General features: G+C 41.6%; 1 pseudogene; it reads right to left on the bottom strand.

Annotated features, from left to right (window-relative positions):
* Positions 1-10,547: 10,547 nt before the first annotated feature.
* LOC140625901 (creatine kinase B-type-like) lies at positions 10,548-11,782 on the bottom strand (annotated as a pseudogene).
* Between the last annotated feature and the right edge of the window lie 5,116 nt (positions 11,783-16,898).

The raw sequence follows: 16,898 nt of genomic DNA, 5'->3' as shown, positions 1-16,898 counted from the left end.
CCAGACTAGGGTCAAGATAGAGTTATTGGAATTCCTTGCACTCAAAGGATGATTTACTCAGGTAAATTCCAAGAACCTCAAACTGCAGTAAAATTTCTAGGCATAATTTGGTTCTCTGAAGGTAGGAAAATAACAGACTCAGTCACAAATGAGATAGCTTGTATCCCAACTCCTACATAATAGAAGAATCTTAGAAATTGAAAGGACTTTGTGAATATTGATAACAGCATGGGGATAAGATATGGGGATAATTTTAAAACCCATCCATGAAGCAACTAGGAAGAATTAGGAACTTAGTTGGACAGACTCAAGAGGCAGGCTTTACTTATTTGAAAAATGCTTTCAGAACTTTAAACTTATTGGCATCAGCTAATAAAGACTCTGATTCTATGCTGGAATACCTATACTGACAAGAATTTGCAACATGGTCATGGTGGATTAAAACACTGCATGAATCATAATAAATACATGGTCAGGAAAAAGATTATCCTATCCTTGCAAGAAGTATGATCAAAGGTCAACAAAGTTCTAAAAATATGGATTGCATGTTGTGGCACATCAGTCATCACAGAATCGGATCAGAGCACTCACTTCACAGGAAAGTCAATACAAGAATTAGGCAAGACCAAGACATAATGTGGAACTACCCCTCCCATATAATCCTACCACCTCTGGATGAATTGGAATATATAATGGTTTATTGAACCAAAGCATACTTGCTTACCAGCAATCTAGTCATGAAAGCTTAGACTAAAGCAATATGGGAAGAAGGAAGTTTACTAAATTATAGATATAGAGATAATGACAAAGAACTCCCAGGATCCATGCTGCAACCCCTCACAGGTACCCCTCACATTAAACCCTCACACTATTAGTGTACCCCACACTAATAGTACCCCAAACACTACTTGAAAAAGAGAAGTGCTGATAAAAAACAAAATGGCACATATAAGTAACATTTTAGCACAAATTACCAATAACACTTACTGGGTAACAGAGGGTAAAATAAAGGTGTACTACACCAGACAAAGGGATTTAATGCCTCCATAAAACTCACAGGTGTGAAGAATATAAATTTATATTGCTTACTGATAATATTGGATTTAAGTTCCTGATACCTGCATGTGCACCTTATTAGTACCTGGACTCCCTTTATGACTGTAGGACACTTAACAGAGACATTCACACGAGGCATTATAGTTGGGAGTGTATTTTGCATAACCTCATGCATGGCTCTCTTGCTGGGAGGAGTGCTAGCAGTGGCAATCACTCTTGTCATAGAGTGGCCTCTCTAAGACCAGAGAGTATCTCACCTTTTATTCTCATACTGAAGGGATATAAATTATTAACAAAACACATATAAATACTTCAGTGCCATTCGTAGATCAAGACTTGATCTTTACTCTACAAAATGATACTAAATCACCATAAAGGGAGGCACCAAACAATGCAACTGTGAACCAAATATTACAATGGCCCATGAGTAAAGTCATTATGAACTTTTCAATTTTACAAATAACATGGTATTGAATAGAATATGTGACATAACATACAGACAATCCAAGAATCAATCATAGGCAGAGGGCTCCTCTAGTGATGAAGGAAAATCTCAGAACATGCATGTACATGCATTGGGAAATACAAAGAACAGTGCAGATATAAGTATCACTAGATAAGGGATAGGATCTTGGCCATATCTGTGTATAAAACATCTATTATACTGAAAACATACTAAAAATTACCAATTAGAGCAGAATCATAATGTATTTATGGAATAGAATACGTCAAGAATCAATAGATGACTAGCAGAAACCAAGAGCAAGAAGCAAAATATTAAATACAAGATTTTGGGACAACCTAAAAAAACTAAAAACTTATAGAGATACATTTACCACGTGGAACTCTAATAAGTACTCCCAGACACGGGACAGACATTGTCAAATCACATCCACATGCCAATTGGACAATTATATCTTTAAATATAAATATGCCTAACGATGATTATTTACTACATCCTCAACTTACACTGTTTAGTCTATAGTCATATTTTAGAAAGTTAGCAATAGATCCATAGACACTATGTCCAGCTGTTACAAAAAAAGCAGGGATACCTTTAAGGTGTATAGAGGTCACATATGAAACTACACACATAGCACAGATCATTATCTTTGGTGACACAATCAGGCTTCTACCTCGCACCACAGATTTCTACTCCAAGAATATGAAAATCTATGCTAATAAAGCTTTTCATGATCATATTAGAACCTACAATAGTAGCCTGTAACTTGAAATTTACTTTGATTTTCAAACTGGACACAGATCCTCAAATTGTACTCAGTTTTATCCAGCTTCATTTGTGCTCAGTTTACAACTTATACCAAAAATAGTTTTGTTGAAAAAAAAGAAAGCCTTACAGTTCCTTGTTGAACTGGTAGGTGTAATTGGAGGTGCAATAGCAGCTATGTTTTCTCAATTCCAAATTGATCAAATCGTATTCAATTTTAAAAACTTTGAAACTAAGCCATCTCAATTTAACACATGTGCAATCGCAGCTCTGGTCTCTTTGAGTACACAGATGGGTAAAATTAGAAGTATATTATAAAACAAATTTCAGATGGAAATAAGAGCAACAAAAACTCTACATAAAGCAGTTGGAGAAATTACTAAAAATAATAAAATACTAAGCAACGACATAAAAGATGTTTGTCTAAGGGTAGACTTTCAATTGGTGCAGTTAAAAGTGGTTGATGTGTGGAATACTCTTAAAACAGCTATAATCATGGGGCAATCCTGGTCACCTGAGGTAACAACCTAAGCAGAACTACGGTAGATACCACACATCCTAATGGCTGTGATTCCTTGGGCAACTGTGAAATTAAGATATTGGCACTTAAAGAAGGAGGCAGAACATTGTGCTACTGCATTTTTGTAGTTCCCCAATGTCAAAAGGGTGGGTGGAACCCACAGGCCACAAAGAGTTCCATTATGGTAAAAGGACAACATGTTCCTAAGGATATGCTGATGGAATGGAACCAAAATAGCTTTATCACTGCAAGATATTTGGATAGACCTGTGGCATAAGTACCCATGACTATGGCCGTGATATCTTCTCAACCAATTGTATGTTATACGGGAAATTGGACCATAATAGCATGCTCTAAGTCAAACCTTACCCTAACCTATTAGAAGGGGAAAACATGATGGGATGTAGAAAAACAGAACAGGTAAGGAATGTGACAATAGAAGGGAAAAGTTATTATTTGAAGTCAACAGAAAATAGAGGAACACAAAATAACTGGAGACATATTCCACATTGAACCTCTTAAAGTTGATGTAAAAAATATAAATCATACATTAGAAAATGTTAGACAAGTAAAAGAACATCTGGAAGATGAGACTAATAAAAGTAAGTTTTCAGGAATTGAAAAAAGAATAAAAACATGCTTCTCCTGAAGTTATGACAGCTTTTAATTCTGATATAATGGCAATTGAGCCTGTGCCTAGACATGCTATACATGCTAATGTATAACTGGAATTTTATAAAAATATTTGCTTGTAAACCTAATTGTCAAGGAAGTTAACTAACTAGTTTATAAGGAGCTTAGCTTTTGGTCATTTGGTGATTGGATATGGCATCATGTTACAGTTCTCTACTATGCTTGTATTGATAATACCAGGAATACAGTCACTTAAACAGGTCATTAAAGTGTAAAAGAATATATGTCAAGGGAAAGCACCCACAAAATATGACTGCTCCAGGCCCCTAATAAAATCTGGGATTTAATAAAAAACCAATCCCTGCCCTCACAGAGTTCATAGTCAAGTAAGAGAGGCAAGCATTAACTTATAATTACTCAAATATGTAACTAGATACTATGAAAAGCACATGAAGGTAGTGGATCTACAACTAAAGAGGCCCGTAACATGTAGACTTAATACAGCCCAAGGAGTCTCCCTCGTAAAGTTAAATCTGATAATCTCCAAAATTATCAAAGTGCAGAGAAGGCAAAGGAGCATGCAGGCAGAGGAAACCAATGCAAGGTCCTTAGAAGAGACAAGTGTGATGTAACTGGGGCACAGAGTTTTGGGGTGCATGCATGATAAGTGTTGGAGAGGGTGTTAGAGATAATGTTGGTTGATAAGAAACTGAAGCATCAGAGGGAACACATAGTATAGCATCCTTAGGGTCAAATTATGGATTTTGATTTTGATCTTGAGCTCATTGGAAAGCCATTGAAGAGTTTCAAGTAAGAGAAAATTAGGATCAGATTCATGGTTCTAGAGTGCTCATGCTAGCTGCTGGTCTGGGCAGGAATAGATAGAAGAGGCAGTTGGGGCATTTTTTCAGTAGTCCATGCAGTAGCTAGCTGAGAGTAATTTTCCTAAGGAGGTGACAGTGGTGTTCTGTTTGTGGCAAATGATGCTCAATGACAGAGATTTGGAAGAAACTCAAAAACAAGTGGAGGTTAAAGAGCATCCTACTAAAAGATGGATGAATCAACCCTTCTCTAGGAACATAGAAAAGAATTGAAAAGATTCATGGATTTAATGAAAATGAAGATACAACTATTCAAAATCTTTGGGATTCAGCTAAAGCAGTCCTAAGAGGGAAATACATAGCAATACAAGCATCCCTCAAAAACTTGGAAAAACACAAATAAACGAGCTAACCTCACACCTAAAGGAACTGGAGAAAGAACAGCAAATAAAACCTACACCAAGCAGAAGAATAGAGTTAATAAAGATTTGCAATATGCAAATAAACCAGTATGACCTTTTCTAACAAAAATTCAGCCATGCCTCTTTCAGTATTGTTTGTTTGCCATTCACAAGGTCATATTTTGAAGAAAAAATGCTTATCTCTACCACTTGCTACTGTGACTATAAGACAAGTCTGATTCCTTTTGTTTTTGTATATTTCTTTATTGGAGTTTGATTTGCCAACATATAGCATAACACCCAGTGCTCATCCTGCCAAGTGCCCCCATCAGTGCCCGTCACCCAGTACCCCAACCCCCGCCCACCTCCCTTTCCACTACCCCTTGTTACCTTCCCAGAGTTAGGAGTCTCTCATGTTCTGTCACCCTCACTGATATTTCCCACTCATTTTCTCTCCTTTCCCCTTTATTCCCTTTCACTATTTTTTATATTCCCCAAATGAATGAGACCATATAATGTTTGTCCTTCTCCGATTGACTTACTTCACTCAGCATAATACCCTGCAGTTCCATCTGCGTCGAAAAAAATGGTGGGTATTCATCGTTTCTAATGGCTGAGGAATATCCCATTGAATACATAGACCACATCTTCTTAATCCATTCTTCTTTCAATGGACACTCAGGCTCCTTCCATGGTTTGGCTATTGTGGACATTGCTGCTAGAAACATTAGGGGCATAAATATTCATGATTGTTAGGTCCTCTTGTTGGATAGGTCCTTTAAGTATGATATACCATCCCTTTTTATTTCTTACTACAGTCTTTGGGATAAACTTTAATTTATCTGATATGAGGATTGCTACCCTAGCTTTCCTTTGAGGACCATTTGAATGGTAAATGGTTCTCCAACCTTTTATTTTCAGGCTGTAGGTGTCCTTAGGTCTCAGATGAGTCTCTTGTAGACAGCATATACATGGGTCTTGCTTTTTTATCCAGTCTGAAACCCTGTGTCTTTTGATGGGATCATTAAGCCCATTCACGTTTAGAGTACTGAAACATGAATTTAGTGTCATCATAACATCTATTCAGTCTGTTTTTGTGGATTATTTCTTTGGGCGTCCTCTTTCTTTTACAGAGTCCCCCTTAATATTTCTTGCAGAGCTGGTTTGGTGGTCACATATTCTTTCAGTTTCTGCCTATCCTGGAAGCTCTTTATCTCTCCTTCTATTCTGAATGAGAGCCTTGCTGGAGTATTCTTGGCTGCATGTTTTTCTCATTTAGGACCCTGAATATATCCTGTCAGCCTTTTCTGGCCTGCCAGGTCTCCGTGGAGAGGTCTGCTGTTAATCCAATATTTCTCCCCATATAATTAGGGATCTTTTGTCTCCTGCTGCTTTAAGGATTTTCTCTTTATCTTTGGAATTTGCAAGTTTCGCTATTAAATGTCGAGGTGTTGAACGTTTTTATTGATTTCAGGGGGGACCTCTCTATCTCCTGGATCTGAATTCCTGTTTCCCTCCCCACATTAGGGAAGTTCTCAGCTATGATTTGTTCAAATATGCTTTCTGGTCCTCTGTCCCTCTCAGCGCCCTCTGGAACCCAATTAAACGAAGATTTTTCCTTCTGAGGCTATCATTTATTTCCCTTAACCTTTCCTAATGGTCCTTTATTTTTTAAGATTTTATTTATTCATTAGAGACACACAGAGAGAGGCAGAGACACAGGCGGAGGGAGAAGCAGGCTCCACACAGGGAGCCTGACGTGGGACTGGATCCCAGGTCTCCAGGATCACGCCCAAGTCCAAAGGTGGTGCTAAACCGCTGAGCCACCTGAGCTGCCCTCCTCATGGTCTTTTAATTGTTTTTCACTTTTTTCCTCAGCTTCCTTCCTTGTCATCAACTTTTCTTCTGTCATTCACTCTTTCTTCTACCTCATTAATCCTCATTGTTAGGACCTCCAGTTTGGATTGCATCTCATTTAATTGATTTTAATTTTGGCCTGATTAGATCTAAATGCAGTCATGAAGTCTCCAAAATCCTTTATGCTTTTTTCCAGAGCCACCAGTAGCTTTATAATTGTGCTTCTGAATTGGCTTTTAGACATTGAATTGTAATCCAAATTCTGTAACTCTGTGGCAGAGTACTGTTTCTGGTTCTTTCTTTTGTGGTGAGTTCTTTCTAGTCATTTTGCTCAGTGCAGAGTGACTAAAAATCAGTTGTACTGAAAAAAAGTAAAAAAAAGAAAAAACAAACAACAAAAAACAAAAACAAGGTGGAGTATCCTCTGTTTCTATATACTGTAAATCCCTCGACTTACCCTGGAGTTTTCCAGTGCCACTGGGTCAAGAACTTGCTCCTCCCCTGTCCTTCAAGGTGGTCTTCTGGGGGAGGGGCCTGCTGTGCTCTTAGGGGTGTGCATCTGGGGGAGCTGCCCCTCCCCCCCGGGCTCAGTGGGAGCTGTTAACCCTGTGAGGCCTCCCTACCCTGGAGGTCCCGCTCCATTCCAGGCACAGGGTGACACCAGGAAGAACAACACCACTGGCAGCGGCCAGCTCTCCAGCTCTGGAGTCAGCTCCCGCAGTAACTACCCTGGCTCCCAGTCTGCACTGGCCCGGATGCTCCTGGCGGCAGGGGGCTGCTGATCTCCATAGCTCAGGGGCACCTGGTGGCAGGAGCATCCTCGCTGTCCTGTACCCTCCCTGCCTCCGCCTGTCCCCGGGGGGAGCACAGGATCCTGGGCTGTGTCCCCTGGCGCCCTGGGATCTGGGGCCTGTGCTGCTGGAATCGTGCTCCCGGGGCGCGGCTCCTGAAGGCAGCAGGGCGCAGACACACACCCCTAGCCCCCGCCTGACCCACCTGCTTCTCCCCGGGGCCCCGGGTGCGTGCTCCAGCCCTTTCCCGAGCTCGGCCTGTGGTGTGTGGCCGCTCTCCCTCTGTTAGTGACTCCGGGAGACTGGAGGCCCCACTGCCCCTCCTGTGGTTCTGCCCAAGTTCCCTGCAGTGCCTTTTGGTCTGGAAAGAATCCGGTGTGGATTTTTACAGTTCCTGCTTCTCGGGGCTGGGTTTTCCTGTCCTGGAGGCTTTCGTTTTGGTCCTTAGCCCAGCTCCTCGCAGGGCCCCTCCCCTACTTGATTCTTTTTTATTTCTACTTCTTCCGCCTTCCTACCTTGTTAGAAGCCCGAACTCTTCTCTCTGTAGTGTTCCAGCTGTTCTCTCTTTAAATCTCAGGCATAATTCATAGGTTTTCAAGATGATTTTAAAGTTATCTAGGTAAGTTGGTGGGGCCAGGTGACTTGGGGACCCTACTGCTCCGCTGTCTTGCCCCGCCCTTCTCCAGTCTGATTCTTTATGTACTATGCTCCGTTTTCTCATTTATAATTCTAAGTAACATATTTTTTCACTCCTGTAAATTTTACAAGTCCTTTTAAAATGAACACATTTTGGTCCTTCTCTTAATTACCCCAAAGAGAAATTACTTGCTTTATTTGATATCAAGCTAATGGGTGAACATCACAAAACCTATTTAACAGAAGTCTTTTTCTTCTTTTCCTTACCTTTTATTCTCCTTATTATTTTTCTCCAGAAAAAAATTAGCTCAAAATGCGTGTATTTTGGAATAAGACTGTTACCATGGCAATAACCAGAAATAAAAGCAACATGAAAATGTGGTACAGTCTTTCAATTAGAGTAAGGAATGAGATCTAAGGAGAATTATCTTCAAAATTACTAATCTTCCCAAAGTAAAATCAAATTTCTAGTACAATATTTTTGCACACAATCTACCTTTTTCATCCGTACTTTTGGTAATCCAGCATTTCGGTAAAGAATCAGAAGTCACTCAGAATTATTTTTATATATGAAATATAAACAGAGTATGCTCTGTGGGTGTGCTTTTTCTGCTCAAATTTGCAAGGAGAATCACATCCAGGAGGAGGCACTTCCCCTTATTACTTATACTTCTGTTCCTAGAAAATGGAGGCTTGGTACCACTTGCAGCTGCTAAATTCATGCTCCAAGTAATATTAAGTTAGATCAGGTTTTCAGTCTCTTGTAGAATTATCAAAAGTGGAGCCCATATAAATGCACACTGCAAAATCTGAGGCTCTACTGAGGTTTGATGATATACCAAACACTATGCTATGAACAGTGCATGCTATGATAAATAAGTCATGGCTTTGCCCTCAAGGTGCATACGTGTAGGAGAAACATTCATAATATAGTGTGGGACAGGAAAAGGTGGAGGCATGCAGAGAGCCAGTCCAGCACAGGAGGAGAAAGGAAAGAAAGCCATGGAATGCTTTGCTGGAACTTGAGGCCCAAACAGGATTCCCCTAGAAAAAAAGGTGGGAGTAGGACTAATGATCAGAATGTTTAGCAGCTTGGACAGCCCAGGCATTGATGAATCAGGACTTAGCTCTCCAGCAAAGTCTGACAGTTGTGCTGTCATGTGGGAGACTCGCTGGGGAAGAGAAAGGAGAATGAACAGAGAATTTCAGGAAGAAGAAGAGTGGTGATAATTTACATTCCCCTATGAAAGCATGTGATATCTTAGCCAGCATGGCCATGCTGCTGCATAGGCACTAAATATCCATCCTGAGGAAGGGAGAAATTTAAAGGTATCTGAACATACAGAGCACCGAGTGACCACAGAGAACTCCAAGTAGTCTCAAGTTTAAACCTTGCAGCCCTGAGCTCAAAGGAGAAGTTGCTGTTGTAACAGGCAGATGCCTGGAGAAATCTTTTGTGGTCATAAGACACAGAAGACAGTCATGCAGGGTAGAGACATCATTAGATTCTCATTTTAGAAAGATCACTCTCTGGGGTATCTGGGAGTCTCAGTCAGTTAAGCATCTGACTCTTGATCTTGGCTCAGGTCTCAATCTCAGACCCATGAGTTCAAGCCCCATATTGGGCTCCATGTCCAACTTATTTAAAAAGAAAAAGAGGAGGAAAAGAAGAAGAAAAGGAGAAGCAGAGAAAGAAGAAGAAGGAGAAGAAGGAGAAGAAGAAGAAGAAGAAGAAGAAGAAGAAGAAGAAGAAGAAGAAGAAGAAGAAGAAGAAGAAGGAAGAAGAAGAAGAAGAAGAAGAAGAAGAAGAAGAAGAAGAAGAAGAAGAAGAAGAAGAGGAGGAGGAGGAGGAGGAGGAGGAGGAGGAGGAAGAAGAGGAAGAAGGATCACTTTAGCCTTCAAATAAGGATAATTTTAGGAAGGGAATAGGACTATAAACAAGGAGGCAGAGAAGAAATGAGAGAAGACATTGTTTTCCAGCATCAGGACACATTAGAGTTTCTGAAAGCCCCCTTTTTCTCCAATATAACTAAAAACCAAATACTTTTGGTATTTGGTAACTAAAAACCAAATACAATATAACTAAAAACCAAAAACATTTCTATTTTTTAACATACTACTAGAGCACAAGGCAAATTGTCAAAAAAATAAATTAGGAGAAAAAATAAACTGTATAGAGTCAGTGATAGGGAGCTTTCTGGAAGCAAAGGCTAATACCCCCTCTGGGATCGAGAGGCTAAATCCAGATCCAGCCCTGCTCCAAGAGCTGAATTTGAGACTTACATTAAGTGGTGAGGAGTACACTGAAATACCTTAGTATGAATGATATGCCTGATTATCCTGGTATCCATTATTCCTTATAGATGTTGAGGCTCTACTTTTTTTTTTTTTTTTTTCAGCACGAAACCCTAGTTTATTTCAGCATCAGCAACATCTTAGCCATCATAAAAATAAACTCTACCAAGGGCGACAGAAGTCTCTACAGCGAGGCTAAGGGCTCAGCCGGCCAAGTGGTGAACATAGGGGGGCGCATGGTGGGCACTGCCCGGGCAATAAGTTCGGAAGCAGCAGGGCTGCTGGTGGTGGCAGATGCGGGCTGGGGCCTCACTTCTGGGCAGGCACGAGGTCATCAATGGCCTGGCCCTGCCCCAGCCCTGCTCCATCTCGATGGGCAGCTCACACCGTCCTCCACCATCTGTACCAGCTCCACCTCTGAGAAGCCCAGGCGGTCTGCGTTGGAGACCTCAAAGACGCCCCCCGCAGCAGCTGTGTCCACACCACCTGTGCCTCGTTTCTGAAGCCGCAGCCGCTTGAGCACCTCCGGGAACGTCTCATGCTTGCCCAGGTGGGGCAGCTTGATGTGCACACCTGCCCGCAGGCCTGTGCCCAGGTTGGGTGGGCAGGTGAGGACGTAGCCCAGGTGAGGGTTCCACATGAATTCGTAATTCTTTGACTAGAAAAGTGTTTCCATCTGGGTGGGGCCGTTGCAGAACCGAGTGAACGCCTCCTTCGTGTTGCCCCCTTTCTGCATGGAGATGACCCGCAGGTGGTCTTCCTCGTTGATCCACACCAGGAAGGTCTTATTGTCGCTGTGCCAGATGCCGCGGGCGTCCGGCCAGTCGCGGGCCATGCCCGAGGCCAGGAGCAGGGGCGACGCGGGCTCATCGAAGAGGAAGTGGTCGTGGATGAGCTGCTGCTGCTCCGCCTCGGTCATGCTCTTGAGCGCGTAGTACCGGGGCCGGGTCGCCCGCCAGGGCGGCCGCAGGGGGGGGGGGGCAGAAGGCGCGGACGCGAGCTCGGCACAGAGTTGGGGGCCGGGTCGTCGCCGCCCTGCAGGTTGTCGGGGTTGGGGTCGGTCTTGTGCTCGTCGCTGGGCTTGCAGCTGCCCGGCCGGTGCTCGAGGATGGGGTCGAAGAGCTCCTTGCTCACGTCGTGGGACTCCCCATCGCCTGCCACGCAGCCCGCGGTCACGATGTAGGGGTGGCCCGGGTTGTCCACGTGGGGCTGATGACGTCGTCCAGCGGGAAGCCGCTCGCGTGCTCTGGGCGTGCAGCTCTGCCAGAGCTCGGGGTCCGCACCCCTGCCCTGTGGTTGTGGAGGCCGCTGAGGTCGGGGATCCCCCTCCGCGGGAAGCGGAGCCTCAGTGCGGTGTGGCTGTTGGAGGAGGGCGCGGCGGCGGCGGCGGGGACGGGGACGCGGACGGGGACGGGGACGGGGCAGTGGGTCCGCGGCAGCCCCGGACGCGCAGGCGAACCGAGGCTCCACTTTTTATACACATTTAGCACTTCATCTTCCTGTTGAATTGAATCCTTTATAATTATGTAGCGATTCCCTTTCATCTTTGCTTTTTTCTTAAAGGCTATTTTGTTTGATATTAATATAGCAACTAAATCTTCGTTTGGGTAGTATTTGTCATACTTCTGCTTCAACGTTATCTGAGTCTTTATGCATGTTTTCCCACTTTTATTGGTATTTAATGCACTGCACTGTGTGAGGTATAGAGCATAAGTTGACTAACATATGTTGTGAGATGGTGACAATAATTTTAGTTGACATCCATCATCTCATATAGGTCCAGAAGACAAAAACCTTTCCCCTCTGATGAGAACTCTTCAGATATACTTTTTAAAACTTTTGAAATACACCAGACATCAGTGTTAACTATTGTCATCATGTACATCACATCCCTCATACTTATGTTTTTATCTTCTTTATCTTAAAAGTCAAAGTTGGTACCTTTGGACCACCTTCTTCTGTTCCCCCTCATGTAGTTCTTAGAATATGGTCACTTTTTTTTTTTCAAAGCAGTAGGTGAATTTATTTATTTATTTATTTATTTATTTATTTATTTATTTATTTATTTATTTATTTATTTAAAGATTTTATTTATTTATTCATGAGAGACACAGAGAGATAGAGAGAGAGGCAGAGACCCAGGCAGAGGGAGAAGCAGGCTCCATACAGGGAGCTGGATGTGGGACTCGATCCTAGGTCTCCAGGACCAGGCCCTGGGCTGAAGGTGGCGCTAAACCGCTGAGCCACCCGGGCTGCCCTGAATCTATTTAAAGTAGTGAGAAAATGAGGCACCTGGCTGGCTCAGTCAGTTGAGCATCCAACTCTTAATTTCTGCTCAGGTCTTGATCTTGGGGTTGTGAGATTGAGCCCCATGTTGGGCTTGATGCCCAGCGTGGATTCTCTGCTTAAGGAACTCTCTCTCCCTCTGCCCTTCCTTCCCACCCACTCTCTTTCATGCTCTCTTTCAAAAATAAAAAATTAAGTAGTGAGCTTACTATCTTTATACATACTGTAATTAGTGATAGATTTACTGATATTTCTACTATCTTAGCACTTCCTGTTCTCCTTATTTATGTTTTTCTTCCCTTTCTTGGCTTTATTAGATTAAAACATGGTTTTGATTTCATATTTCATTTGCTCTTCCTTTATGATTTGGAACCTATATGGTATTTCTATTATTTTAGTGGTTCTCCTTCGAGTGTAGACATGCATAGTTAACCAAGTCTGAAGGTAACTAATATCTCAGCCTCCCAAACAATAAAGACACTGGAACATAAAACTCTAATCACCCTGCTTATGATTTACATGGTACCACTGCACAGTATTTTTAATCCCTCAAATTATATTTCTTCTCCAACCACTGTTTAAATTTACATGAAATTTACCCATTTTATTCCTCGCTATTCTTTTCTGTTTTTCAGACATCCTTCTGAGATTGTTTCCTTATTCCTAAAATATATTTCTGTTTAAAATTTTCTTGGTTACACCCACTGGTAATAAATGGTCTCAACTTTTACTTGGTTACCTTGCTTGAGTTTAAAGGCCATGACAATTCAGCTATTGGTAGATAACAGGACAGGAGCAGTCTAAGCCCTAAAGTGGCAAAACACTTAATTATGTGATCAAGGGCCCTGTCAATTAAACATGTACTTTAAAAAGACATTGGGGGATCCCTGGGTGGCGCAGCGGTTTGGCGCCTGCCTTTGGCCCAGGGCGTGATCCTGGAGACCCGGGATCGAATCCCACATCGGACTCCTATATGGAGCCTGCTTCTCCTTCTGCCTATGTCTCTCTCTCTCTCTCTCTCTCTCTCTCTCTCTCTCTCTCTCTCTGTGTGTGACTATCATAAATAAATAAAAAAAATTAAAAAAAAAATAAAAAGACATTGGATAAAACAATTATCATGCGGCACATAAATGCTGTGGGGCGATTGGCTGTTTCACACTGCAGCCAGAGCTAAGGAAACAGCAAACGTAAGATTTTGCCTCCCTTCAAGGCAAGGTCAAAAGAGGACAGGGAGGTTTTATTATTTTCACCAAAGAGCCCCTTATTTCTTGCAGTTACAGGGCTGATGTCATTTAAAAATTAGACAAAGAGTGGAATCCAAAAATGCTTAACTACGATATAAGCAGAAGTCACTACCCCATAGTTCTCTAACACGAAAAGCAGACAGTTTTGTGGAAGAGTGTGAACCTGTGATTAGAGATAATCCAGAGGAATCTGAACATCCTGAACCAATAACCCCCTTATCAGCAGAAACCACGTCTTCTTTCCTATGTGAATAGTATGGTCTTGTCTTGCTTCCAACTCTGCAATGACCTTGCTTTATTAATTTTCTTGCCCAAGGACATCAACTGCTCTTAGACCTAAAAACCACCCTTATTTTCTCCAGCCCTATATCCAGAGTCAGATCAAGACATGCCCCAAAGAAGCAAGTACAGAGTCCCTCCGCAAGAAGGAAGGTAATTTGACATTGAACAGAATTTATCAGTAGGGAACTTGGCAAAGATTCTGGGTTCAATATGCTTGCTCAAGCAACTCAGAATCATGTTACAGTACTGGGTGGTCTTTTTAAATTTTGTTTTTATCTCTAGGCAACATACACAACATTCAATCATACTGCTTTGACCCATTTACCAAATAACAGATGAGCTCTCAACAGGGTCAAAGACAAATTATACAGGACTGTTACATTGGCAAGTAGATTTTATTCAAGGGTATTATGGGTTTGGAGAAGACTCAACTCTACTGAAACAAAGCATTGGGGTAAGTCAGTGGAAAAGTACTAGAAGACATTTGTGGGGAGGATGGTCCCTGGGATTAGACTATCTGCATTTGCTGATTGTTGCTTATCAAAGTCGGGCTTTTGCACACCACAGAACCTGTGAGACAGAGACGTTATCTCCTTTGATGATTCTGTGTCTCAAAGTGATGGTCCCTATGTCCTTCAGAAAGACATTCATAATGGCAGAACTCTAGGGGACTAGGAAAAAATTGGTATCTCAAAGGGAGCAGAAAAAAATTATAATTACAAGTTTTCTCAAGTAAATGCTCTAAGAAAAGGGAGACCAGGATGTATAGTCATTAAGACATAAGTCCAAAGTCCAGTCAAGTTGAAGAGCTCAGTTTGCCAGGAGCAAGAGGAACTGCCTGCTGTTCCCCTACTGGGAACTCAGCCTGCAGACCCAGTCGGGATGGAGGTATCTGTAGCAAATCCAAATACTATAGGGAGCAAATATTACTAGGAGAATCAAAGTACAGTTTCTTAAGACTTTTATGGCTAAGCAACACCCTCACTGGTCAATAACGCTTCTCTTTTTGAGGAAAAATGCTCCTGACCAGATTTTGGTAGAGTCACTGCCTAGCCATAGACTGAGAAGTGAACAGTGAAACCCAAGATTTTCCTCTTGAACTGGATATCAATTGATCACAAAGTAATAAAAGTAGGCTTAAACCAAAGCCCTCCATCATTAGGGGACCAAGATTGGATATGAGCATTAACTTTGTTTAATTAGAATTTTTGGTGATACTTTCATGGCAAATGATTTATTAGTGTTGGATTATAATAGAATTCTGACTACAGTGAGTGATGGTCCTGTTAATAATAAATTAAATCATTATGATCAGTGAATCGTGAAGAACAATTATACTAAAGTGCTTCATATATTAGAATTTTCAAAGTCTGATAAAGTTAAAGAAAACCATCTCTCAGACTCAATTTTAAAATCATTTTTCTTTGTATTTGGTGTTCATAAAGAAAACCATCTCTCAGACTCAATTTTAAAATCATTTTTCTTTGTATTTGGTGTTCATAAACCAGTTCAAGTGTATAAGACCTCCTCGAGTTTTATGAATGACTTTTCTTCAAAGATTCTGTCCCGTTGTATTATCATTAGCAATTAGTTTCTGAGAGTTCAAGGAGCTGTTCCTTATGAATTCTGTATTCATATGATAGGTTCTAAACAGACCATTGTACTACTTTTTCTTCAATCATTTGTTAACTCATGTTTGCCAATAACTAATTTTCAAAGGCCTCTAATCTACAAGATACTGTTTGCATACTAAAGATACAGAGACCAGCAAGGCCTGGCCCTTGGCAATGTGGAATTACAGACTGAGAAGGAAGTTGGGCAGGCAAGCCAGTCATCTTATTTTTGCTCTCTGGACTAGTTAAGAGGATTGTATGGACTAGTTAAGAGGATTGTGTGCACAATAAATATACCATGTGCAATTTTAGCACCCACTTTGTTCCTATTTTCTATACATTGTCAGATTAGTGGCTCTCAGCCCAGTGTTGATTATACAAGTAAAACGTCCATGAAACTACCTCAAAGTAGTACCATATAGCATACTACGAAATATAGGTTCCAATGTAAGCACTTACTCTCATAGTGGACATTTACTGAGCATCCATGCTGAGCTGGTTTTAGAAAGATACATGGTGCAGAATCTTCAAGGCAGGTTTTCCTTTCTTGACTCACATGCTTAGTTCAACAATCATCCCTTTCTGTGCTCCCTTTTCTAGTAAAATCCAACCACCTCCCACCCAAAAATATAGAAAACCAAACTCTGTGCCTGTATTCCACAAATCTCCAATTGTTCCTTGAACTCTCCCCAAACAGGCATCAAGCCCCTCTCTTTGCTGTGGAAACAGTTCTCAGTTCTCATCAAGGTTTCCAATAATTTCTATGTTGCTAAGTGCTATGGTCAGTCTGTTTCCTACATCTAACTTAGCTTAAGGCAGCATTTTACATTGTTCCTTCCTTCTGAAAACACTTTAACTTGGCTTCTGAGGAAGTTGCTGGGTATTCCTTTTTAAACTCTTTGTCTCTTCTCAATCTATTATGTATCTAAATATTGCTATTCACAGGGCATGGTCCTTGAACCTCCTCTGTGTCATGGACATATTTTTTTCCTTTTTTTGAAATTATATTTTATTATTATTATTTTGTTTTTTATTGGTGTTCAATGTGCCAACATACAGAATAACACTCAGTGCTCATCCTGTCAAGTGCCCACCTCAGTGCCCGCCACCCAGTCACCCCCACCCCCCGCCCTCCTCCCCTTCCACCACCCCTAGTTCGTTTCCCAGAGTTAGGAGTCTTCCATGTTCTGTCCCCCTTTCTGATATTTCCCACTTATTTTTTCTCCTTTCCCCTT

The sequence above is a fragment of the Canis lupus genome, chromosome 3, assembly GCF_048164855.1.
Source record: "Canis lupus baileyi chromosome 3, mCanLup2.hap1, whole genome shotgun sequence".
Taxonomy (NCBI): Eukaryota; Metazoa; Chordata; class Mammalia; order Carnivora; family Canidae; genus Canis; species Canis lupus.
This window is presented reverse-complemented; position numbering and strand designations above follow the sequence as displayed.